Below are 26,475 nucleotides of genomic sequence, written 5' to 3'. Positions count from 1 at the left end.
TACAGCCTTGACGTACTCCTTTTCCTACTTGGAACCAGTCTGTTGTTCCATGTCCCGTTCTAACTGTTGCTTCCTGACCTGCATACAGATTTCTCAAGAGGTAGGTCAGGTGGTCCGGTATTACTATCTCTTTAAGAATTTTCCACAGCCTATTGTGATCCACACAGTCAAAGGCTTTGGCATAGTCAGTAAAGCAGAAGTAGATGTTTTTCGGGTACTCTCTTGATTTTTTGATGATCCAACATTGTTGGCAATTTGATCTCTGGTTCCTCTGCCTTTTCTAAATCCAGTTTGAACATCCGGAAGTTCACATTTCACGTATTGTTGAAGCCTGGCTTGGAGAATTTTGAGCATTACTTTACTAGCGTGTGAGATGAGTGCAGTTGTGTGGTAGTTTGAGCATTCTTTGGCATTGCCTTTCTTTGGGATTGGCATGAAAACTGATCTTTTCCAGTCCTGTGTCCACTGCTGAATTTTCCAAATTTGCTGGCATAATGAGTGCAACACTTTCACAACATCATCTTTCATGATTTGAAAGAACTCAACTGGAATTCCATCACCTCCAATAGCTTTGTTTGTAGTGGTGCTTCGTAAGGCCCACTTGACTTCACATTCCAGGATAGCTGGCTCTAGGTGAGTGGTCACACCATCATGATTATCTGAGTTGTGAAGGTCTTTTTTGTACAGTTCTTCTGTATATTCTTGCCACCTCTTCTTAATATCTTCTGCTTCTGTTAGGTCCATACCATTTCTGTCCTTTATTGAGCCCATCTTTGCATGAAATGTTCCCTTGGTATCTCTAATTTTCTTGAAGACATCTCTAGTCTTTCCCATTCTATTGTTTTCCTCTATTTCTTTGCACTGATTGCTGAGAAAGGCTTTCTTATATCTCCTTGCTATTCTTTGGAACTCTGCAATCATATGGGTATATTTTTCCTTTGTCCTTTGCTTTTTGCTTCTCTTCTTTTCACAGCTATTTGTAAGGCCTCCTCAGACAGCCTTTTTTTTTTTTTTTTTTTTTCATTTCTTTTTCTTGGGGATGGCCTTGATCCCTCTCTCTTGTACAATGTCCTGACCTCTGTCCATAGTTTTTCAGGCACTCTGTGTCTCAGCTCTAGTCCCTTAAAATCTATTTCTCACTTCCCCTGTGTAATCATAAGGGATTTGGTTTAGGTCATACCTGAATGGTCTAGTGTTTTTCCCTATCTTATTCAATATAAGTCTGAATTTGGCAATAAGGAGTTCATGATCTGAGCCACAGTCAGCTCAAGGTCTTGTTTTTGCTGACTGTATAGAGCTTCTCCATCTTTGGCTGCAAAGAATATAATCAATCTGATTTTGGTGTTGATCATCTGGTGATGTCCATGTGTACAGTGTTCTCTTGTGTTGTTGGAAGAGGGTGTTTGCTATGACCAGTGCGTTCTCTTGGCAAAACTCTATTAGCCTTTGCTTTGCTTCATTCTGTACTCCAAGGCCAACTTTGCCTGTTACTCCAGGTGTTTCTTGACTTCCTACTTTTGCATTTCAGTCCCCTATAATGAAGATGATATCTTTTTTGGGTGTTAGTTCTAAAAATGTCTTTTAGGTCTTCTTAGAACCATTCAACTTCATCTTCTTCAGCGTTACTGGTCGGGGCATAGACTTGGATTACTGTGATATTGAATGGCTTGCCTTGGAAACGAATAGAGAACATTCTGTCATCTTTGAGAAATTCATCCAAGTACTGCATTTCAGACTCTTTAGTTGACTATGATGGCTTCTCCATTTCTTCTAAGGGATTCTTGCCCACAGTAGTAGATATAATAGTCATCCGAGTTAAATTCACCCACACCAGTCCATTTTAGTTCACTGATTCCTAAAATGTCTATGTTCACTCTTGCCATCTCCTGTTTGACCACTTTAATTTGCCTTGATTCATGGACCTAACATTCCAGGTTCCTATGCAATATTGCTCTTACATTACAAAGATGGTAGGCGCTGAGAGAGGGCATCATAGGGCAGACAAACTGAAAACCACCATCACAGAAAACTAACCAATCTGATCACATGGACCACAGCCTTGTCTAACTCAGTGAAACTAAGCCATGCCATGTGGGGCCACCCAAGACAGATGGGTCATGGTGGAAAGGTCTTACAGAATGTGGTCCACTGGAGAAGGGAATGGCAAACCACTTCAGTATTCTTGCCAAGGCAAGAACCCCATGAACAGTATGAAAACACAAAAAGATAGGACACTGAAAAATGAGCTCCCCAGGTCGGTAGGTGCCCAATATGCTACTGGAGATCAGTGGAGAAATAATTCCAGAAAGAAAGAAGAGATGGAGCCAAAGCAAAAACCATACTCAGTTGTGGATGTGACTGGTGATAGAAGTAAGGTTCGATGCTGTAAAGTATATATATATATATGTGCACACATTTATGATATCACCCTCTTTTGGTGAAAAACAACACATAATCATATGTATATGTGGATGTAAGTATATGCAAATACATGTATGAGAGTATGAACGTATTTCAGAATAGGAATGGAGGAGGTAAGGAAATCAATAATTTGCTCTCAATGCAACCTTACATTACCTTGTTGGTTATAATAATACACATTATTTTTAATAAGGTACTGTTTCTGGCCAAAATCTTGGCTTCCTCTGCCCAGTGTAGCTGAATAAGAAAATGTAAGACAGAGTTTGTAGGAAATAGAAAGGTGGCTTTAATTCTCAGCAGGTGGAGAGGGGAACACAGTAGGCTTGTGTCTCAAGAACTGTGCCCCACCTCCTCCAAGAAGAGTCTACAGGGGCTTGTATAAGATGAGGGCTTGCAGTTTTGAGTCAGTGATGAGGGATACAGAGGTATTAGGATCTTGTCTTCTTCCTCTTGGATTATTTTAAAAACAGTCATAGGCTGGCATCAGTAACCCAGTAATTCAGTGGCTCTGTGGCCTTCTTTCTGATATGTGAAAAAGAAGAGCTACAAGGGGAAGAGAGTGTTGTAAGTGTAAGCTGCAGATACAGGATGTATTTAGCATAGAATCAAAGGATACTAGGTACAAAATGTAGCTCCTGTAGAGTTGGGAGGCAGAAAAGCAAACTTAGTTACAGGCATGAAGAGTTAGAAGTAAAAAATCTAGGATTGTTCAGGCCTGTTCACTGTTCTCTTTATCTTCTTTGTTCTCGGAAGAGGGAAAGAAAACTCACTTCTCTTTTTTTTCCCTTCCTTTTTATTGCAATAGTATTAAAAATAAAATTTTAAAGACTATATTTCTAGTTAAATGATCATTAACGCTTAAAGTTTGGATGAAAAAGCTTGAGTTTTGTTGAAATACTGAAAGACTCTCCCATCTGATGTAGCTTTGGATACTTGTGTGAGAAACTCAGCCTCTCCCAGGCTTGATCTCCCTTTCTGGAATCCTAGAGATATGACATGGGCTTTCCATATTCAGTGATAAAGAATATGCCTGACAATGAAAGGATGCTAGAGATGTGGGCTCTATCCCTGGGTTGGGAAGATCTCTTGGAGGAGGAAATGGCAACCCATGCCAGTATTCTTGTTGCAGGGAATATCCAAATCTGACTCCAAGTTGGAATTGTTTCTTTGACTTGCTTTTCATTGCTTTTGTTATTATAATCATATGGAATGAACTGCCTCAGAGAATCCTGCCCCTCTGCCTGACTATTAAACTAAAGTGCCTTTGTTCAGAACCCTGGAGATGCCAGGGAGGAAGAAATGAACACATACCCTGCCTGAAGTTCGCCATTCTAGGAGATATTTGCAAGATTAATGGCCTTTTTACTTTATTTCCTCACCTCCCTACCTCCTATTTCTGATCTGTAGAAGAACGTGTCATCCAGACCCCATAAAATGGTTATTTTGAGACATTAGTCTACCATCTTCTTGGTCAGCTGGCTCTCTGATTCATTGGCCTGTCGTGTGGCAAGCAGAGTGAGCTTGAACTTGGTAACATTCTTCCCTAGGAAATCCCATGAAGAGAGGAGCCTGGTGGGCTACAGTCCATGGGGTCACAAAGAATCAGACACAACTGCAATTGAGCATGTGCGCACGCGTGTGTGCGTACATACACACACACACAGATATGAAATAGATGCTTTCTGAGATCTCTTCTATCACAGTTATTCTATTTTATTGTTTAATAATAATAATAAAGAAATATGTGTGAAGATAGTAGTGGTACTAAGGTATGGCTGGGATTTTAATCCTCTCCTTTCTCTCCACCTGTCATTTCATCAGTCACCTATAAAATGCTTCAAATAGGCTTATGATCCAAAAGAAAAATGGTGGGCTTTTATGCAAGCTTAGCTTCAAGACAAGCTCCCTGACTGTTCCCTTACCTCGTGTCATTGCTGTCTCTAAAGCCTCCTCAAAACAGAAATTTTGTGTCTATTGCTCTTAGAACTTGCACCATAGAATAAATCAATATGTGTATTTAGGATTACAGGAAGTATTTATTCATAAAGTTTAAAAGGCACATTATTCACATACAACTATTCCTCTAAAATGCAAATATTCTTTGGGAAAAGTACACTTTAAATCTCAACACTCATTTATATCTCAACAGATACATTTTTAAGAGCTCTTCAAAGAGCAGGATGAGAAGGAAACATGGAGGAGAAGGAAAACTATGTGGAAGGAATGAAATACATGGAAAGGGAGAAGCTCAAAAAAGTGAGTACAAAAATGACAGGCACTTCTGGAACTTGTAGAGGAAAAAATGTACTTGGGTCAGCCTCCTTGACTTCTGTTTTTCTCTCCCATCTCCCATCTGCAAATACATCTGCAAGTGCTGTCAATTCTCTCTTCAGACATATGTGGAATCCAACCACTTTTCACACGACTAATGCTCCAGGCTAGACCAAACCACTGTCATCTAGATTATTGCAAAGGCGTTCTAAAACTAGTTCTGATTCCTGCCCCCTTAGGATCTATTCTCAACACAATAGCCAGAGGGACCTTTTGAAAACCCAAACAAGATCAGACACTCCTCTGTTCAAAACCCCTATTCGAGTGGTTTCTCATTTACTCCATGTTAGAGTCAAGTTACCTATAATGTCCTACAAGAGATTCTTCAACTTGACTCACATTAGACACAGTCTGGTGAGCTTTAAAGAAATATTCATGTTGAAGTCTGATTCCCCAAAATATTGATTTTATTGGTTTTATGATTGAGGCAGCTATATTTGCTAGAAGGTCTTCAAGTGATCCTAGTGGACATCCAGGGTTGAGAATCACTGTCCTCTATAATCTTCACTCACCTTCCTTTACTCCTTGCCCCCTTTCTCTCACCTTCTTTTTTCCCTTTTCTTTAATATGTTCTGGACATAAAGGCATCCTGGCTGTTTCCTGAACACACCAGATATACTTCCACTTCAGAATTTTTGTGCTGGTTGATATGCCCTCCAGTGAGCCTCCTTCAGGTTCTTAAAATGTCAAGCATCCTGCACAGAGACCCCTTATAAAATTATGAGTGGAAAGACCTTGATTAACCTCTTGCAATTTTTCTCAATACAAACTGCCCAAGCTATGCCAGATTAGACTTCCCTCATATATAAATATATCTGTCATTTGATAATTTAGCCTTCAATCTGGTGAGCTGAGGGTGCAAGATAATTGTTTGTGCAGTCCCAACATCTGCCCAAAGAAATAAAAGCTAGTATTGGTTAATTTTCTGCATACATGCTTAGAGCACATTCTTATCTAACCACATCCCTAGAGACACATGCACGTAATCTCACATACACAGAAAAATCATGTACTGAGATGCTTTGAACAGTTTCTAAGGTCTCTTCCATCACAGATATTCTATGATTCTGTTATTAAAAATTAGTACTAACAGAATTATAAATATTAATGATGTAAAAACAAAATCAAGGAATATGTTAAAGAGATTTAGCCCCTCCATTCCCTGTAATCTGTCTGCCATCCTCAGATACCCCCAAATAATCACACAATTTAAGAAAAAGCAGTGATCTTTCTGCACGTTTAATGTGTATAGCCCCCTGGCTTCATGCTCAGAGCACGGTGCTGCTTTGGGAGCATCCGCATGTACAAGTTTCATGTTGGGCCTTCTGAATAAACTTATGGGACTCTGTTGAATAAGTCCATCTGTGTTATTAGGATTGTGTAATTTATTCATGTGGTTTTAAAGCATCTTTTTTTTTTTTTTTAAGATATCAATAACCCTTGGAGAAGGTATACTTTGAGGCAGATTACTCATTTATATTTCAGTATATGATATTTTTAAGAGTGCTTGATACCTAATAGGATCTCAATAACCATTTGGAGATTGAGTAAATTGATGGGTTGAATATTTTTTATGGAATAGACGTAGGCTCCTTGCTATGAGAGAAATCTGGTCTGATATTATCTTAAGTTATATCCATAAGGATGTTTAGAAAAGTGGCCTGACAACAACAGAGGGACATAGAGGGATTAAACGTACGTTAAAGATGAGGAAGGAGCATTAGCCATTAATATGAAGAATCCATCTTCCGTATTAAGGGCACTGTAGCTGAGAACTGTCCAGCTTTGTATGTGTGGGTGATTTTAGAAGAACCAAAAAAGAATTCACCTTTTAAACATTTGACAAACCTGAGGAGGATCAAAACCAGCTCACACGTGTATCAGTCAAGTAAGGTCTTTTTGAACCTCCTGTCTTTCAGATTTTCCAGTTAAAGATGGGGGTAGATGGGTAGAACCACAAAGTATTGGGTTGGTCAAACAGTTGGTTCAGATTTTTCCACAAGATGCTATAGAAAATCTGAATGAACTTTTTAACTAACGTGATAACAAAAGAGAAGCCCATTGGTTCTTCTCCAACTCCATGTTTCTCTCCTACAGGCTTCATCTGTGGAGAGGGAGTATCTTTGGCTTTAAATCAGGTTTAGACTTTTGATTTATTAGTGATATGAAACATTGTTTTGTGGTTTAAAGTGACTCTAGAACTTCTTATTACTTAAGAGTACCCAGAAAAAGTAGTGTGGACTGCCCAAATTTTCATCTGGAGACAGTTGAAATATTAACCCAACAGAATAAATTTGAAGAGACAGTGGGAGATATAAAAAGAATGAAGTTGTTTACAATTCTGTCCCATGAGTCATGCTTGTTACGTGTGTCTCCTTCACAGCTCTGCCTTGATTCGTATGATATTGATTCTCATGTCAGACTGAAAATATTTCTGTAGCAAGTCAAACACATCTTCTGTTGGTGCTGAAATTTCACATAAACTTTATTTTTAAATCTGCTTGGAATTATTAAAATGGATTAATTTTTTCAGTCTTTAAAAAGAGAGCCTGTCAAGAAAGTCTTTGCTCAGGGATTTACTCAGGATTGTAGTAAATCCAATTCCTGTGAGTAGGACAGTCCACAAGCAGCAGGCTCACAGCTCACTTTCTAAAATCTCTCATAGTTACATGGAGACTATCTCAAGCTGATTTGATCTGTGGCAATTACCAGTGCTAAAGGCACTAAGGGAACTGCTTTTATTGGGTTTAGTTCCATCTTTTTTTTTTAGTTTTAATTTTTATTGGGATATAGTTGCAGTGTCATTTCAATGTTGTATTAGTTTCTGCTGTACAGAAAACTGAATTGGCTGTATGCTTACCTATGTCCCCTCTTTTTTGGATTTTCTTCCCATTTGAGTCACCACAGAGTACTGAGTAGAGTTCCTACTGCTTTTAATGAGCTATATTAATTTTTTTTTCAAGCTACATCAAGTAATAGACAAAATTGAGACTTCTCTGAGAAAAATGAGAATTGCCGTCTCTTGAAGTTAATTGTTCTCTTGAAATTTAGGGCCACACAACTTTACATTTGTCTGTAACAGAGACACAATTTGTCTTTAACAATTGTCATCAGTTCTGACAAAATGGCCTCTTCTTGTGGGAATGGCTTCCCAAAGTGTCTCGGTCCATTGAGACCTGCAGCCTTGTAAACTGGAAGATAAGGGCTGTCCTGTGTTTCTTTTCTTTCTCCAGATAGCAGCCAGGCATGGTGCTCTGCACACAATAGGTGTCAAAGAATGCTATTGACAGAAGTCTGGTCTGGGTGCTTCAGTCATTTGGAATGCATATTACTGCCTATTGTTCATGCTTGAAACACAAACAGCATTAATACTAACATTCTGTGGCTTCTGAATTCCTTTCACAGCTCTCTCCTCATTTTGACTAATTACTGTAATAGGCAGAGCACCCCTTCCATTTTGACAGTTAAGATGGAGGAAATTGAAAATTCGAAAAGACCATAAAGGACAGAGTCTCTTTGAAAAGAATCCATTAGTCAGTTAAAAGTTATCTCAAATTCTCAGCATTCAAGATCTCTAACTTAAAATTTCCTGTTTTGTTAAAGCATAAATGAAGCAGCTCTTTTTTTTCCCCTCCTGAAGATCACAAAGACCATTTCACTTTGGAGATGATTCGCCTACCTTTCTGTGTTAGTATACTTAAAATTTTATATAGGTGTGAGTAAGAATAGGTAATCTTCCCCTTTGTCATCTCTGGGAGTGAATTTTCTCCTTTTGTCCTTTGAGAGGATGAATGGAGGAGGGCGTATGAAGAGCTGGTAATGGGGCTGTTTATCTGTCTGCTGGAAGATTAATAACGCACTAAGCAATTCTCACAGTTATTACATTTATGAGCAGGAAGAGCCTTAGGCAAAACCGAGAAAGACGTCTTTGCTACCAACATATCTTTATTTTCTTTATCTCCTTTGTTAGTCTCCTTTCCAAACTTTTAGAACTTAGTGCCCAGCCTTTCTGCCACCCCTTAGATGCTCAAGCCTCAGCCTACCTTTTGGCATATGCTTCAGTATTCCTTTGACGGAAATTTTGTACCTGAATTTTCTTGACTCTTTTCACTTAGTTCTAACTGTCTCTCATGTATTCCATCCTCTCACATGTTGTTTGATAACTGGCTAACAAATTCAATCAACTCCTTCATTCAGGGTTCAGTTCCATTCAGTTCGGTCACTCAAGTCGTGTCCGACTCTTTGTGACCCCATGAATTGCAGCACGCCAGGCCTCCCTGTCCATCACCAACTCCTGGAGTTTACCCAAACTCATGTCCATCGAGTCAGTGATGCCATCCAGCCATCTCAACCTCTGTCATCCCCTTTTCCTCCTGCCCCCATTCCTTCCCAGCATTAAGGTCTTTTCCAATGAGTTAACTCTTTGCATGAGGTGGCCATAGTATTGGAGTTTCAGCTTCAACATCAGTCCTTCCAGTGAACACCCAGGACTGATCTCCTTTAGGACGGACTGCTTGGATCTCCTTGCAGTCCAAGGGAATCTCAAGAGTCTTCTCCAACACCACACTTCAAAAGCATCAATTCTTTGGCACTCAGCTTTCTTCACAGTCCAACTCTCACATCCATACATGACTACTGGAAAAACCATAGCCTTGACTGAATGGACCTTTGTTGGCAAAGTAATGTCTCTGCTTTTTAATATGCTATCAAGGTTTGTCATAACTTTCGTTCCAAGGAGTAAGCATCTTTTAATTTCATGGCTGCACTCACCATCTGCAGTGATTTTGGAGCCCCCAAAAATAAAGTCAGCCACTGTTTCATCTGTTTCTCCATCTATTTCCCATGAAGCAATGGAATCAGATTCCATGATTTTAGTTTTCTGAATGTTGAGCTTTAAGCCAACTTCTTCACTTTCCTCTTTCACTTTCATCAAGAGGCTTTTTAGTTCCTCTTCACTTTCTCCCATAAGGGTGGTGTCATCTGCATATCTGAGGTTATTTATATTTCTCCTGGCAATCTTGATTCCAGCTTGTGCTTCCTCCAGTCTAGCATTTCTCATGATGTACTCTGCATATAAGTGAAATAAGCAGGGTGACAATATACAGCCTTGATGTACTCCTTTTCCTATTTGGAACCAGTCTGTTGTTCCATGTCCAGTTCTAACTGTTGCTTCCTGATCTGCATACAGGTTTCTCAAGAGGCAGCTCAGGTGGTCTGGTATTCCCATCTCTTTAAGAATTTTCCACAGTTTATTGTGATCCACACAGTTATTCAGGGTAGTGATAACCAATTATAATTCAATGTGTTAACAGAAGAGTTGTGTCATATGCACCGTTAAGTAAATCGAGCTTGAGCACAGGGTTTTGGTATTAAGGAACAGAAGAGAAAGAATGAGAGTTATGTATTCCTTATTGGAGTAGTCAGCCCAAGCTGCTATAACAAAGTACCATAGACTGGTTCAAGCAACAGACATTTTTTTGCAGTTATAGTTGTGGAAACTGGAAGTCCGGGATTAGAATGCCAGCATGGTCCAGTTCTGGTGAGAACTGTCATTTTAGATTGCTGATGCCTACTGTTTGTGTCCTCATCTGGCTTATAGAGGGGTTTCTCTCTTCCTTGTTTTATAAGGCCATGAATCCTATTTAATGAGAAATCTATCCTTATAACCTCATTTAACTTCAATTTCCTCCAAAGGCCCTATTTCTAAATACAGTCACACTGGATTAGAGCTTCAACATATGAAATGCAGGGGGGCACTCACAGTTCAGTCTATAGCATTCATTCTACTCCATCTATGGATGATTGGGAATGAACAAGACAGTATATATTTATATGTTTCTCCTTTATAAGTCTAAATTTCTGTTTTCAGTATATGAATATTTTGTTGAGCTAAATTTTATTCTAAAATTCAAATATATGTAAATTTCCTTCAGTATGCACAAATACTTCATCTGATGCTCAGTTGAAGATATAGCTCTCTGTTCAAAAGATATTGGGGGAGGAAAACAACTATCTATGCTTGATTTGCTGAGAAATAGCATATGTGCTTCATGGGTGACTTAAGGGAGTTTTAAGGGTAATTTCATCTATGTGTGATTTTTTACCTTAGGAATTGCCTTTAGAATTGAACAGGACTTCATTATAAATTTAATTTTAACAGGCTTGAATAGCATAACTTAAGATCATGAGTAGCCTGGTACTTGATAGGATATATTTGAGTAAGGGGACCTAGGGATATTTTGAAAACATGCATAGGTGGTGTCCTTCTCTGACCATAGATAATTATAAAAATTCAAAGTTTTGCAAATGACATTGTGTATAAAATGCTTTTAAAATCCTCACATAAAACAAAACATGAAATAAAGTGCTAACTCCAAGTGACTTTTTATTAATTAACCCAGGAATATATTTATTAACGTGGCTCAGGAAAGATCAATAACATCTATGTGATGGGACAGATGTTTTCAGATGTCCTTCATGGAAACTTTCTCTTGTTAAAACCTTAATTTAGAAATATTTTCTAGGTAGGAAGTAGTTGCAGGAGAATAATTGATTTAGTGCCCCTTATTGGGATATATTTGAGGACTGACTAAATGCCAGCACTGTTCTAGGTTCTAGGGAGCACATGAGAACATGACTGACAAGCATTTGTCTTGCAGGAACTCACATGGAGTGGGGAGGCAGAAAGGCAATAAACGAATACAATAAATATGGCACTGGATGGCAATAATTGGGCTGACGAGACAGGGTACCTGGATTGCTGCTTCAGACTGAGTTGTTAAAGAAAAGCATTCAGCTTGAAGGCAAGCCATGTATGACGAAGAGTCAGTCATGCAAAGAAAACAGAGCTACTGAAGGGCACAGCTAGGATGAAGGCCTACGGTGTGAATAACTGCTGTGTTTGCTGACCAGGGACAAAGCAGCATATCCATCTGCAGCAATATGGAAAAGAGGGAGGGTGGCTAGAGTGTGATCTTCCTTAAGTAGGTCTGCAGGAATATGTTTAGTAATAAACTAGAAATGGCACTAAATTGCACTATTCAACAAAAGTTGATAGATTCTGAATTGTATCTCTGAGTCAGAGAAAAAAATTAACGTATATTAATATATGTATATATGAAGGACTTCCCTGGTGGCTCAGTGGTAAAGAATCTGCTTGCAATGCAGGAGCCACAGAAGATGTGGGTTTGATCTTTGCATTGGGAAGATCACCTGGAGGAGAGCATGGCAACCTACTCCAGTATTGTTGCCTGGAGAATCCCCCGGACAGAGGAGCCTGGAGGGCTACAGTCCATAGGGTGGCAAAGAGTCGAATATGACTGAAGCACACACACACACATGTATATATGTGGAATCTAGAAAAATGGTTCTGGTGAACCTATTTGCAGGGCAGGAATAGAGAGAGACACAGACATAGAGAACAGACATGCGGACACAGTGGGGAGAAGGGAAGGGTGGGGTGAATTTGGGGAGTAGCACTGACATATATACACTATCGTGTAAAACAGACAGCTAGTGGGAAGCTGCTGTATAGCACAGGGAGCTCAGCTTGGTGCTCTCTGATGACCTAGAGGGTTAAATGGGAGGGTGGGAGGGAGGTTCAAGAGAGAGGGGATATGTGTACATACGCCTGATTCACACTGCAATACATCAGAAACTGACACAACATAGTAAAATAATTATAATAATACAATTTTAAAATGTGTAAACAAATGTATCTCTGAACTGGTTCAAGGGGATTTAGAATTTGCTGAAATTAGTGCCCTGATTAAACAAAGTGACCAGTTTGAGATAGACAGGCCTGGGGACTGAGAAAATGAGGAGAAAAAGTAACAATCCATAGAAGCACAGAATTAGGACAGTTAGGGTTAGGATAAGACCTTTCCAGTAGCAGCATGCCCCACATGTTGATCTGACTGGCAGCTTACTCCAGTGTGCTGTACCATTATTAACATTTATTATGTGTTATAGCAGTGAGCACAGGATATAGGACTAAGGATCTCACCAATAGTTTAGTGATACTTCACTCTAGCACTACCATCACACTACTTATCATCTGTAATGTAGAAATGCTCTGTGCATCTTTATCTATACATACATGCAATGCATATGTAATGCATTATATGTAGCATGTATTTATATATTATACATGTGCATTGTATATAAAGTAAGTATTTGGTCATTCTCAACTAAACCATATATTGTCATTATTTACTGTGGTGCTGGAGAATACTCTTGAGAGTCTTTTGGACAGCAAGGAGATCAAACCAGTCAATCTTAAAGGAAATCAACCCTGAATATTCATTGGAAGGATTGATGCTGATGCTAAAACTCCAATACTTTGGCCACCTGATGGGAAGAGCCGACTCATTGGAAAAGATCCTGATGCTGGAAAAGATTGAAGACAAAAGGGGAAGGGAGCAACAGTGGATGCGATGGTTAGATAGCATTAATGATTCAATGAACATGAGATTGAGCAAACTCCAGGAGACAGTGAAGCCTGGCATCCTGCAGTTCATGGGATCACAGATTGGACACAACTGAGTGACTGAAGAACAACAGCAAGTTAAGAAAATTCCTCAGAAGCTGCAAATGATGAATACCTGTATTGGTTGGACTCATGCAAGAAAATAAAAACAAAGACCAAAACGGCGAAAAGTCCATTGTCTTTATACAGTAGCTTAGTTTAGAGATGACATTCACTTTTGCAAACATCACTTCATATAGTCTCATTTTGAAAATGTGGATTTGGAGGTGCAGATGTGGTTATTTTCAAAGATGACTATCAACAGAGTACCCTCTGTGTGTTTCTTATTTGAAAATCCTGAGAGAATTTGCTTGGCCAGTGCATATGCTTGCTCGTGTCTGATCATCCTCCAGATTTGGTCAGCTCAGACTCAGGAATGGGAGGGGAGTAGAAACATGACTGAGAGTGTGGGCTGCAGCTATTCCTAGGAAAGGAGAGTGAGCAGTTACTGCAAAACATAACCAACCCTCTTACCAGCAAGGCGAGGTGTGGAAATATTTTCCAACTAGTCAGCTAAAATAAATAAAACCTGTACTTTTAAGAAGTAGATTTTGCAGAAGTGAGTTTTTAATTATCAGAGTTATTATTAAAAATTTCCATAACCAAGACTATGTTCCATTATTTTTTTAATCCTCTTTTGCATGGAAAGATGAAGATATGTATTCTTGAACATTTCAAATAAATTAAAGCAAGTTCCCAAAATAGAGAGTGTGTGGGCAATTTTGTTGGTATTGTTTTACTCCTTGTTCAAACTCTGGCATTCACACCATCCACACACGTATGTCTGTAGACTGGAACAGCAAGGAACAATGAAGGGGATTTCAGTGGCTTCTACAAAGAGACAGAGCTGCACCTGCCTGTTCTGAGGATATTGTTGTCAAGTGAGACCCTTTCCCAGGTATATTTATAGTTCATCCCACTGCTAATGTGTCGTAAAATGGAAGAGTTCTAAAAATATGCTAGGAGATGAAGTTTCAGAGAAAAGAAATTTAAATGGATCTGGCTGTGTTTATTTTATTCCTTATCCTAGCCAAATAATATCAGGAATGGAGGAAACGGATGACCAGGGAAGATAAATTTTAAGATATTATGCTGAAATATGGCTGAATTTTTAAAAGGGAAAAATTAGTAAAGAGTGAATGAAAAGTGGTAAGCAATAGAAAAACTTACTCTGATGTTTTTATTAAGTTCCAATGAAATGGCCAGAGGTTGACTTCTTGTTTTCTGTATATCCAGCTGTGGGGTTGAGAGGTAGCTTTATGAGAGACCCCCAGAGATGCACATATTATCTGGAAACTCAGGGACCGTGTGGCCAGACTGATGGCTTTTGAGCTTTAAGGTCAAAAGCTTTAAGCTTTTGGCTTTTAAGTCCGTCTTGACGAACTCACTACTCCAGGCCTGTCTTCAAGTGGACCTGAACTTGCTTGGGTACTCCTTCCTAGAGGAGGTCATCTTATAATCACTATACAATGTAGAACAAAACATCTAAAAGCATAGACTCTGAACCCTGGAAAATGAGAGAGCCATCTCTGATCATTCTTAGAATTGTGTATCTTTGGACAAATTATTGTTTTATATCTGAGTTTTCTTTCCCAAGCAGTGAAAATAAAATTACCTTACTTGCAGAGTTCTTGGGAAGAGTAAGTGAGGCAATATGTGTTATGTACTGAGTAGTACTTGATAGACGTTTTTAAAAAACCAAACAATGTCTATCACTATTACCTACTTGAGTCCCTTTTAGTTGACCGGTCGTCCATGTTTGCACTGAAAGTCCTGGACTCCCTGGGTTTTAGCATGGAAAATCTCAGGTGTCTGGAACTGTTCAGTCCTGGACAAACTGGGATGGTGATGATGCTAGTCATTCACCCTTTAGGGTAAGAGTTTCTTTAGTCAAAACTTCTTGATTCCAATATGCATTTCTAGGGGTTTTTATTCTTTTTGGTGTTTCACAACTATGTGTATTTATTTAACAGACCCTTACATAATACTTAGTATGTACCATTCACTGAAGCTTTTTCAAATGTTTACTTATCTAATCATCCTAAAAACACTCTGAGACAGGTCCTATCATTATCCTTGTTTACAGACAAGGAAACCAAGGCAGAGAGAGGTAAAGTAAGTTGCAGAAGGCCAAAGATGAGTCTGGATTCAAACTTTCAAATTCTGGTTCCAGAGTCTTCACTACTTACTACTACCCTTATGTTAACTGTGTGTGGTGTGTGTATTCTAATAAGTAGTATCTAGAATTAAGATGAGAATTCCATTTTAAGCTCTGTCACTGATTTGAAACTTGGCTTCATTCTGTACATCTAAGTTTGTTGAGCTGTAACCTGAGACACGTATTTAAACCAGGTGGTTAAGAGCTATGAATATCATGGGGGAGAGGATACCATAAAAGGCAGGATAATAATATTGCCACATGACATCCAAGGCCAAATTTTCCAATGTGAATCTTTGGGATCCCTGTGTTCTTTTTTTTTTTTTTTTTACTTTCTTTCTCTTACCAATATGTCATATCACATATGAAAGATATTTCTCTTTAGAATGATAGGAGAAAATGCTTAACAGATAATCAGATCAGCCATTTTAACTGTCATGGATTCAGGTAGTCACATAATTGTCAGATTAGCCTAAATTCTAGACATTATCTTTACTGTATTTTGAATTAAGTAATTCTTTTTAATAAATATCTATCTTCTTTGCCTTTGCCCTGACAGTCTCCACCCCAAGTACACATTCACATAGCTTTGTCAGTTACTTGACAAAGTGGCTCTGCTATAAACCTTGATTAAGAGTTAATGGTTTTGCCAGCACAGCCTAGATATGATTAGTTGTGCAGATGAGTTGAGGCATATGGATGAAGCCTCCTCACTCTTCTCTGCATATCCAATTTACCACTTTTCCTGGAAATAGTTGAGGATATGAAAATCTTTGGTCTGTCCCCTTTTTACAGATTTATTTAGAATTCACAAATGTTTTATTCCAAATGCTTTTTCCTTTAAGTCACAAAATTAAATTCAACAGAAGGCACATGATCTTCATTTCATGTTATTTCATATATTCTTCATTTCATCTTATTTTGTATGATTTGGCAGCCAATGTGAGATTTCTGAAGGGTAAAGTACTATTTTGGACATTTTCTGAAATGAAATAGTGGTGCTTCAGGATTATTCTAGAGCCATTTCACATAGCACGTTCTGTTAGTCCTCAGATAAAAGCGAGAATTTGCTTCTCACAGACATGAAACCAAGAATGTCTTCATGACATTCTTTTATATTCATTTCAGGAATCTTTGAGCACCTAATATATGCAGGCATGATGCTAAGTTTCAGAAGATGAGGTCCCTGATTTCAGGAAGTGTCCAGAAGGGCTACAAAGTAGAATACTAAAAAGTTTACAATGGAAGTGCAAAAGGCTTCTGAGAGGCAGAAAAAGAAAAGACTATTTAGGATGGGATGGAAAGAGAGGGAAAAGATAGCAAGAGACTTCTTAGAAGAGGTGGCATATGAATACATCCTTGAGAGACAAATAGGATATGAACAGATAGAGATGGGTAGGAAGGACAGTTCATGCTCAGAGAACAACAAAAGCAAAGGCACATTAGGTAATTGACAAAGTGCAAAGGGGCAAGTCTTCTGAGAGCATGGTCAGTCCCCACATGCATTAGACACAGGAGGATATGAGTGCTGAGCAGAGATAGATGGGAAGACATTCGATAATAACTACAGAATTTCTTGGCATGCTTTTAGTGTGGACTTTGTAGGCAAAAGGAGCAATTGCTTAATTGACTAGTGTATGTGAGCTCATTGTATACAACACAGTACATAGAGCAGTTGTTTAATAGTTGGCTGTAATTATTATCATTCTTAATTTTGGAGGTTTCTAGCAAATAGGAGTGATGAGATCATGCTTAGAAGAGATTATTAACTATTCATTTGCTTGAATCTACAACTCCTCTTTCTTTTCCCATCAGCTCTTAAGAGCAACAGAGAGGCAAAGTCAGCAGAGAGGACATCAGATCTGGCATTTAATGATGTGGCAATCCTACTATCAACTTCCTCAAAAACATTTGTAATGCCAGTTTTGAAGTGAACACTCACCCAATTGAGAGCTAGTTATCATTGAAGGAAATAACAATGATAAATAACATTATATCTAACATTTTTAAAGTGCATAGTGTGAGTTAAGCCCAATTCTTGGTGCACCCATGTTATTATATGTCCAACCTCCACAAGAACCCTAAAAAATAACTTGCCTGGGAGGTTGAGTTGTTAGAAACCTCATGAAAGAGACAGATCTTAGAGAAAGGAAGGATTCCAAAAGTTGCCTACAAAGAAAAACAGGATGTCTGATAGAAAGAACGTGAGCAAAAATAGGTATTTAAATGCATTTCTGTTAAAGGTAAAGAAACCAAAGGTTCAGTTCAGTTCAGTTCAGTCGCTCAGTCATGTCCGACTCTGCGACCCCATGAATTGCAGCACGCCAGGCCTCTCTGTCCATCACCAACTCCTGGAGTCTACCCAAACCCATGTGCATCGAGTCAATGATGCCATCCAACCATCTCATCCTCTGTCATCCCCTTCTCCTCCTGCCCTCAATCCTACCCAGCATTAGGGTCTTTTCCAATGAGTCAACCCTTCGCATGAGGTGGCCAAAGTATTGGAGTTTCAGCTTCAACATCAGTCCTTCCAATGAACACCCAGGACTGATCTCCTTTAGGATGGATTGATTGGATCTCCTTGCAGTCCAAGGGAATCTCAAGAGTCTTCTCCAACACCACAGTTCAAAAGCATCGGGAGAGCCTAATAATTCACACAGCTGTTAAGTATTACAGCTTGGATTCTAATACTTGAGCAGGTCTAATACATTGAGCAGATCTAACTTTGAGGTTTGTATCCTAGGACTTGAATCCAGGTTTTAAGGCTCCAGAATCTATGCTGTTAATCCTTATTTTACAGTGATATACATTCATACATAAAATGACTGTCTTTTTTATGAAATACAGTAATCCCTGAGTACCTGCAGGAGCTTGGTTCCAAGACCCACTGAGGATACTGAAATCTGCAGATGCTCAAATCCCTTATATGTGTAATGTGATGTAGTATAGTTGGCTCTCCATATCCACAAGTTCTACTCCGTGGATTCAACCAACCATGGATCCATTTTCCAGAGGTGAGGGATGTGTGGAAACACAGAGCCAACTCTGTGTTAACAATGAGAAGGCAGCTTTCAAGGAAATTTTAACCTACCTAGGGAAGACAGAAATCCTAGCAAGAATCACTTCTACATTTTTGCATTTTTTAAAAATATTTATTTTTTAATTGAAGGATAATTGCTTTAAGCATTTTGTTGCTTTCTGTCAAACCTCAACATGAAGAAGCCATAGGTATACATATATCCCATCCCTTTTGAACCTCCCCCCCAATTCCCACCCCATCACACCCCTCTAGGTTGATACAGAGCCCCTGTTTGAATTTCTTGAGCCATACAGCAAATTCCTTTTGGCTATCTATTTTACGTATGGTAATGTAAGTTTCCATGTTACTCTTTCCATACATCTCACCCTCTCCTCCCCTCTCCCCATGTCCATAAGTCTATTCTCTATGTCTATTTCTCCATTGTTGTCCTGTAAATAAATTCTTCAGTGCCATTTATCTAGATTTTATATATATGTGTTAGAATACGATATTTATCTTTTTCTTTCTGACTTACTTCACTCTGTACAATAGGCTCTAGGTTCATTCACCTCATTAGAACTGACTCAAATGTGTTCGTCTTTATGGCTGAGTAATATTCCATTGTGTATATGTAACACACCTTCTTTATCCATTTATCTGTCAATGGACATCTAGGTTGCTTCCATGTTCTAGCTATTGTAAATAGTGCTGCAAAGAAAACCGGGATATATGTGTCTTTTTTAATACTGGTTTCCTCAGGGTATATGCCTAGGAGTGGGATTGCTGGGTCATACAGTGGTTTTATTCTTAGTTTTTTTAAGGAATCTCCATACCCTCATCCATAGTGGCTGTGTCAGTTTACATTCCCACCAACAGCACAAAAGCATTTCATTTCTCCACACCCTCTCCAGCATTTATTGTTTGCAGGCTTTTTGATGATAGCCATGCTGACTGGTGTGAGGTGATATCTCATTGTCGTTTTGATTTGCATTTCTAAAATAACGAGTGATGTTGAGCATCTTTTCATGTTTCTTAGCCATCTGTATGCCTTTTTTGGAGAAATGTCTCTTTAGGTGTTTTTCCCGCTTTTTGATTGGGTTGTTTGTTTTTCTGGTATTGAGTTGGATTAGCTGCTTGTATATTTTGGAAATTAATCTTTTGTCAGTTGTTTCATTTGCTATTATTTTCTCCCATTCTGAGGGTTGTCTTTTTACCTTGCTTATAGTTTCCTTTGCTGTGCAAAAGCTTTTAAGTTTAATCAGGTCCCATTTGTTTACTTTTGTTTTTATTTCCGTTACTCTAGGAGGTGGGTCATTGAGGATCTTGCTTTGATTTATGTCATTGAGTGTTCTGCGTATGTTTTCCTCCAAGAGTTTTATACTTTCTGGTCTTACATTTAGGTCTTTAATCCATTTTGAGTTTATCTTTGTATATGGTGTTAGGAAGTGTTCTAATTTCATTATTTTACATGTAGCTGTCCAGTTTTCCCAGCACCATTTGTTGAAGAGGCTGTCTTTGCCCCACTGTATGTTCTTGCCTCCTTTGTCAAAAATAAGGTACCCATAGGTGCATGGGTTTATTTCTGGGCTTTCTATCTTGTTCCATTGGTCTATATTTCTGTTTTTGTACTAGTACCATACTGTCTTGATGACTGTACCTTTGTAGTATTATCTGAAGTGAGGAAGGTTGATTCCTCCAGCTCCATTCTTCTTTCTCAAGACTGCTTTGGCTATTTTGGGTCTTTTGTGTTTCCATATGAATTGTGAAAATTTTTGTTCTAGTTCTGTGAAAAATGCTGTTGGTAATTTGATAGGGATCACATGGAATCTGTAGATTGTGTTTGGTAGTATAATCATTTTCCCAATATTGATTCTTCCTACCCAGGAACATGGAATATCTCTCCATCTGTTTATGTCATCTTTGATTTCTTTCATCACTGTCTTATAATTTTCTGTGTACAGTTCTTTTGTCTCCTTAGCTAAGTTTATTCCTAGATACTTAATTCTTTTTGTTGCAATGGTGAATGAGATTGATTCCTTAATTTCTCTTTCTGATTTTTCATTGTTAGTATATAGAAATGCAAGTATTTCTGTGTATTGATTTTGTATCCTGAAACCTTGCTAAATTCACTGATTAGCTCTAGCAATTTTCTGATACTATCTTTAAGGTTTTCTATGTACAGTATCATGTCATCTGCAAAGAAAGAGAGTGTTACTTCTTTTCAGATCTGGAGTCTTTTTATTTCTTTTTCTTCTCTGATTGCTGTAGCTAGGACTTCCAGAACTATGTTGAATAATAGTGGTGAAAGTGGACACCCTTGTCTTGTTGCTGATCTTAGAGGGAATGCTTTCAGTTTTTTCCTTGAGAATAATGTTTGCTGTAGGCTTATCATACATGGCCTTTACTATGTTGAGGTAAGTTCCTTCTATAACCATTTTTTGTAGAGTTTTATTCATAAATGGGTGCTGAATTTTGTCAAAGGCTTTTTCTGCATCTATTGAGATTATCATATGGTTTTTATCTTCAGTTTGTTAATATGGTATATCACATTGATTGATTTGCATATATTGAAGAGTACTTGCATCCCTGGAAAAAACCCAACTTGATCATGGTGTATGAACTTTTTGATGTGTTGCTGAATTCTATTAGTTTAAATTTTGTTGAGGATCTTTGCATCTATGTTCATCAGTGATAACAGCCTGTGGTTTTCTTTTTTGTGTTGTCTTTGGTTTTGGTATCAGGGTGATGGTGGCCTTATAGAAGTAGTTTGGTAGTGTTCCTTCCTCTGCAATTTTTGGAAAGAGTTTTAGAGGGATAAGCATTAGCTCTTCTCTAAATGTTTGATAGAATTCTCCTGTGAAGCCATCTGGTCCTGGGCTTTTGTTTTTTGGGAGATTTTTGCTCACAGCTTCAATTTCAGTGCTTGTAATTGGGTCATTCATAATTTCTATTTCTTCCTGGTTCAGTCTTGGAAGATTGAGCTTTTCTAAGAATCTGTCCATTTCTTCCAAGTTATCCATTTTATTGTGATATAGTTGTTCATAATATTCTCTTATGATCCTTTGTATTTCTGCATTGTCTGTTGTAACTATATGTGTCTTGAGGTCTGGAGTGGGTTTCTTGTATACAGCATATATATGGGTCTTGTTTTTGTATCCATTCAGTCAGTCTGTGCCTTTTGGTTGGCACATTTAATCGCTTTACATTTAAAGTAATTATTGATATATATGTTCCTATTGCCATTTTCGTAATTGTTTGGGGTTGATTTTGTAGATCTTTTTCTTCTCTTCTATTTCTTGACTATATGTCCCTTTAACATTTGTTGTAAAGCTGGTTTGGTGGTAATGAATTCTGTTAACTTTTGATTGTCTGAAAAGCTTTTTATTTCTCCATCAATTTTGAATGAGATCCTTTCTGAGTACAGTAATCTTGGTTGCAGATTTTTCCATTTCAGAACTTTAAATATATCCTGCCATTCCCTTCTGGCCTGCAGAGTTTCTGCTGAACGTTCAGCTGTTAAGCGTATGGGATTTCCCTTGGATGTTACTTGTTGCTTCTCCCTTACTGCTTTTAATATTCTTTCTTTGTGTTTAGTCTTTGTTAGTTTGATTAGTATGTGTCTTGGTGTGTTTCTCCTTGGGTTTATCCTGTATGGGACTCTTAGTGCCTCTTGGACTTCACTGAATATTTCCTTTTCCATGTTGGGGAAATTTTCAACTATAACCACTTCAAAAATTTTCTCATATCCTTTCTTTTTCTCTTCTTCTTCTGGGACCTCTATAATTCGAATGTTGGTGTATTTGATATTTTCCCAGAGGTCTCTGAGACTATCCTCAGTTCTTTGCATGTTTTTTTGCTTTATTCTACTCTTCATAAGTTGTTTCCACCATTTTATCTTCTGGCTCACTGATTCGTTCTTCTGCTTCAGATATTCTGCTATTGATTCCTTCTAGAGTATTTTTAATTTCAGTAATTGTGTGTTTGTCTCTGTATGTTTATTTTTTAATTCTTCTAGGTTTGTTAATTGATTCTTGCATTTTCTCCATTTTGTTTTCAAGGTTTTTGATCATCTTTTCTATTATTATTTTGAATTCTTTTTCAAGTAGTTTGCCTATTTACTCTCATTTGTTTGGATTTCTGTGTTTCTAGTTTGTTCCTTCATTTATGTAGTATTCCTCTGCCTTTTCATTATTATTTTTTTTAACTTATTGTGTTTGAGGTTTTCTTTGCCCAGGTTTCAAAGTTGAATTCTTTCTTCCTTTTGGTTTCTTCCCTCCTAAGTTTGGTCCAGTGGTTTCTGTAAGCTTCATATAGGGTGAGATTTGTGCTGAGTTTTTGTTTGTTTGTTTGTTTTTACTCTGATGGGCAAGGATGAGTGAGGTGGTAATCCTGTCTGCTGATGATTGGGTTTGCATTTTTGTTTTGTTTGTTGTTTAGATGAGGTGTCCTGCACAGGTTGCTGCTGGTGATTGGGTGATGCAGGTTCTTATATTCAAGTAGTATTCTTTTTGTGAGTTCTCACTATTTGATACTCTCTAGGGTTAGTTCTCTGGTACTCTACAGTCTTGGAGTTCATGCTCCCACTCCAAAGGTTCAGGGCTTGATCTCTGGTCAGGAATGAAGATTCCACAAGTGGTTTGTTATGGCATTAAGTGAGCTTAATACAAATACCCAAAAATGAGAAACCAAAGGTGAACCACAGACAAATGGCTGTTACAAAATGAGGCAAATAATAATTAAAATAATGGATTATGCACATATACATATATGCCCATAAGCATAATCAAAACAGTCCAAGAAAAATAAAGTACAATAGATTGACCCAGCATACAAAATAAATAAAAAATTATATTTACCAGTCAAAAATAAAACTAACTTAAGCACAAACTGGAAAACAAAACTAAAGCAAGGTGCCAAGTAGGGAATAAAGCAATGAAAACAAAACTAACAAATATGTTGAGAGGAAAGGAAAGAAAGAAAAGAAAGAATAGATATGCAAAATTAATTAGAAGTAGATGAAGATTTATATACATTAAAGATTAACTGAAGGGGAAAAGAATAGTAGGAAAGGCAAACAAAGGAATAAATGTAGAAAAAATATAATAGGTTTAAAAATTTTTTTAATTAAAATTAAAAAAGAGGAAGAAGAAAGAAAAAAAAAAAAAAGGAAAACTCCACAGAACTGCAAAAGCCCAATGTAGAAGCAGAGGTTTATAACAACAATAAAAATTGTGACTGAATATACGCATATACATATACACCCATAAACAAAATCAAAACAGTTCCAGCAAAAATAAAGTACGATAGATTGACCTGGCGAACAGAGGAAACCAAAAATTATATCTACCAGTTAAGAGCAAAACTAACTAAAGCAGAAAGTGGCAAACAAAACTAAAGCAAGGTGCCAATTGGGGAATAAAGCAAGGAAAATAAAACTAGCAAATATGTTGAGAGGAAAGGAAAGAAAGAAAAGAAAGAAAGAACAGATATGCAAAGTTAAATAGAGGTAGATAAAGAAGATTTAAATACGTTAAAGATTAACTGCAAGGGGAAAAAAAACAGTAGGAAAATGAAGGAAAGGAAGGAATAAATGTAGAAAAAATAATACTGGTTTTAAAAAATTAAAACTAAAATTAAAAAAAAGAGTAAAGAGGAAAAAAAGGAAAAAGAAAGAATAAAGAAAGAAAACTCCACAGAATTGCAAAAGCCCAACATAGAGGTAGAGGTTTATAAAAACAATAAACAATGTGATTGAGAGAAAAAAATGCTCAAAAACTTAATTAGATTTCATAGTGCCAATAAAATCGACAACTACAACAGAAGGGGGGGTGAAGGGGGGGAAATCCAAAAGAATCTACAGAACAAGTCAAGACGTAAGATGCCGATGCTGGCATGTGGGGGGAGAGAGGCTATGGTGATGGCTCCACCCTCTATGCATGACTCAGCAGTATCACCTTGCTTCCATAGCTGTCCAGCTTTCCTCCACAGGACTTTCCCACCACAGTCTCCTCCTTTACATCCCCTTGATCCATCCCTCCACAGTCAACAGCAGCCTTCACCCTGGGATTGCTCCACAATCCCTAAACTCCGGCTCCCAGCCGTGTGCCTTTCAGGGAGCCTGTGTCCCTGTCCGGGGTATGTATGGCTGCGGCAAGAACTGTCTGATTCTCATTCCATTTAGGCTGCCACAGATCAGCTATTTCACTCTCAGCCTTCAATGTTTCTCCTCTGACTCAGACAATTGCCCCAATGTGAGGATCGGACCGCTGCTTCAGTTCCCCCACCCACCGAGGGCAGGTCCAGTCCTACCAACACTCCTGTTTTCCCCCTAGTTCCTTCATCCTACCAAGTTTTGGGTGGCTCTATATATTCTTTTCCATGGGTCAGTTACTCCTGTCCGCTCTCAGCTGGTGTTCTGCATGCACTTATGTATCTGAAGGTGTATTCCTGATGTATCCTTAGAGAGAGATGTACTCCACATCCACCTACTCCTCTGCCATCTTGTTCTCTATATTTTTGCATTCTTATCAAATTCAGTGAAAGAAAAGAAAAAGAATAAAGCACTCACAGAACACCCAGTGCAGATCATGTATAATGTTTTCTTAATTTTTTAAAATGCCTCGATTGAGATATCATCCACTCATTTAGTATGGTTTTTAGTATATAACCCATGGAATTTTCCAGGTAAGAATACTGAGTGGAGTGCCATTTCCTACTCAGGGGAATCTTTCTGACCCAAGGATCGAAACTGCATCTCTGTGTCTCCTACATTGGTAGGTAGATTCTTTACCGCTAGGACCCCCTGGGAAGGCCCGAATTTATAGTATGTATTCGTAGAGTGGTGCAGTCATAATCACAACCCAATTTTAGAATTATCATCAGTCCTCAATGCCAAATCCTATACCCATTAGCAATCACTTCCTATCCTACCACCTTGCGCACCATAGGCAACCACTAATTTCTATATCTATAGATTCCCCTATTCTAAACATTTCAAATAGATAAAATCATGAAATATGTGGTCTTTTGTGACTGGATTCTTTCACTTTGCATAATATTTTCAATGTTTATCCAAGTTGTAACTGGCATGAGTACTTCATTTTATTTTTATTGCTGAATAATAGTACATAGTATGGATATATAATGTATTATTTATTCATTCATCTAATTATATAAATTTGATTTGGTTCTACTTTTTGTTTGATATGAATAATGCTTATATGAACATCTATGCAAATTTTTATGTGAACGTATATTTACATATCTTAGAGTGGATAGCTTGTTTTTTTTTTCTTGTCTCATTGCCCTGACTAGAACCTCCAGTAAAATGTGGAATAGAAGTGGGTAGAGAAGGTACCTTCATTTTGCTCTTGATCTTAAGGAGGATGCATTCAGTGTTTTACCATTCTGTATAATATTAGCTGTGGATTTCTTGTAGGTATCTTTTGTAGATGAGGTTGAGGAAGTTTATGTCTATTCCTAGTTGGTTGTGTAATTTTAATTTTTTTCATTAGTTATGAAAGAGTATTAAATTTTGAAAAAAAAATTTTTTATTCATCTATTAAGGTCTCTTGTACTTTATTGTATTATGGCTTTTGTACTTTATTATATTGATATGTGTGTTATATCAATTGATTTTTGAATATTAAATTAACCTTGAATTCTTGCAGTAGTTCCATTTGGTATAGTGTATAATCATATCTTTATGTGTTAGATTTGGCTTGATAGTAATATCTTGAGGATTTTTGCATTCATGTCCCTGATGGTCTGTAGTTTTATATTCTTTGGGTTATTATTAGTCTGTTGGGTTATCATAACAAAATACTACAGACTATGTGGATTAAATAGAAATTTATTTTTCAGAGTTCTGTAGTGTGAGAAGTCCAAGATCAAGCTGACTGATTCAGTTACTGATGAGAGCTGTCTTCCTAGCTTGCAGATGACCACTTTGTCTTCACATGGCCTTTCCTCTGAATGTGTGGAGGAGAGAGAAAGGAGAATGGAGGGGGAGAGAGAGAC

General features: G+C 37.8%; 1 long non-coding RNA gene across 3 annotated transcripts in view; it reads left to right on the top strand.

The window, feature by feature from the left end:
• LOC145541470 (uncharacterized) overlaps positions 1-26,475 on the top strand; it is a 499,277-nt gene that overhangs the window by 35,724 nt on the left and 437,078 nt on the right. For all 3 annotated transcript variants that reach the window (XR_014079041.1, XR_014079042.1, XR_014079043.1), the window contains exon 3: positions 4,571-4,677. This is a non-coding gene — a long non-coding RNA (uncharacterized LOC145541470). The remainder of the gene's footprint in view (positions 1-4,570; positions 4,678-26,475) is intronic.

This window comes from Giraffa tippelskirchi, chromosome 3, assembly GCF_054371585.1.
Source record: "Giraffa tippelskirchi isolate mGirTip1 chromosome 3, T2T-mGirTip1v1.2.pri, whole genome shotgun sequence".
Classification (NCBI taxonomy): Eukaryota; Metazoa; Chordata; class Mammalia; order Artiodactyla; family Giraffidae; genus Giraffa; species Giraffa tippelskirchi.
Note: the sequence above shows the minus strand (reverse complement) of the source record. Positions and strands in the feature narration are given on the sequence as shown.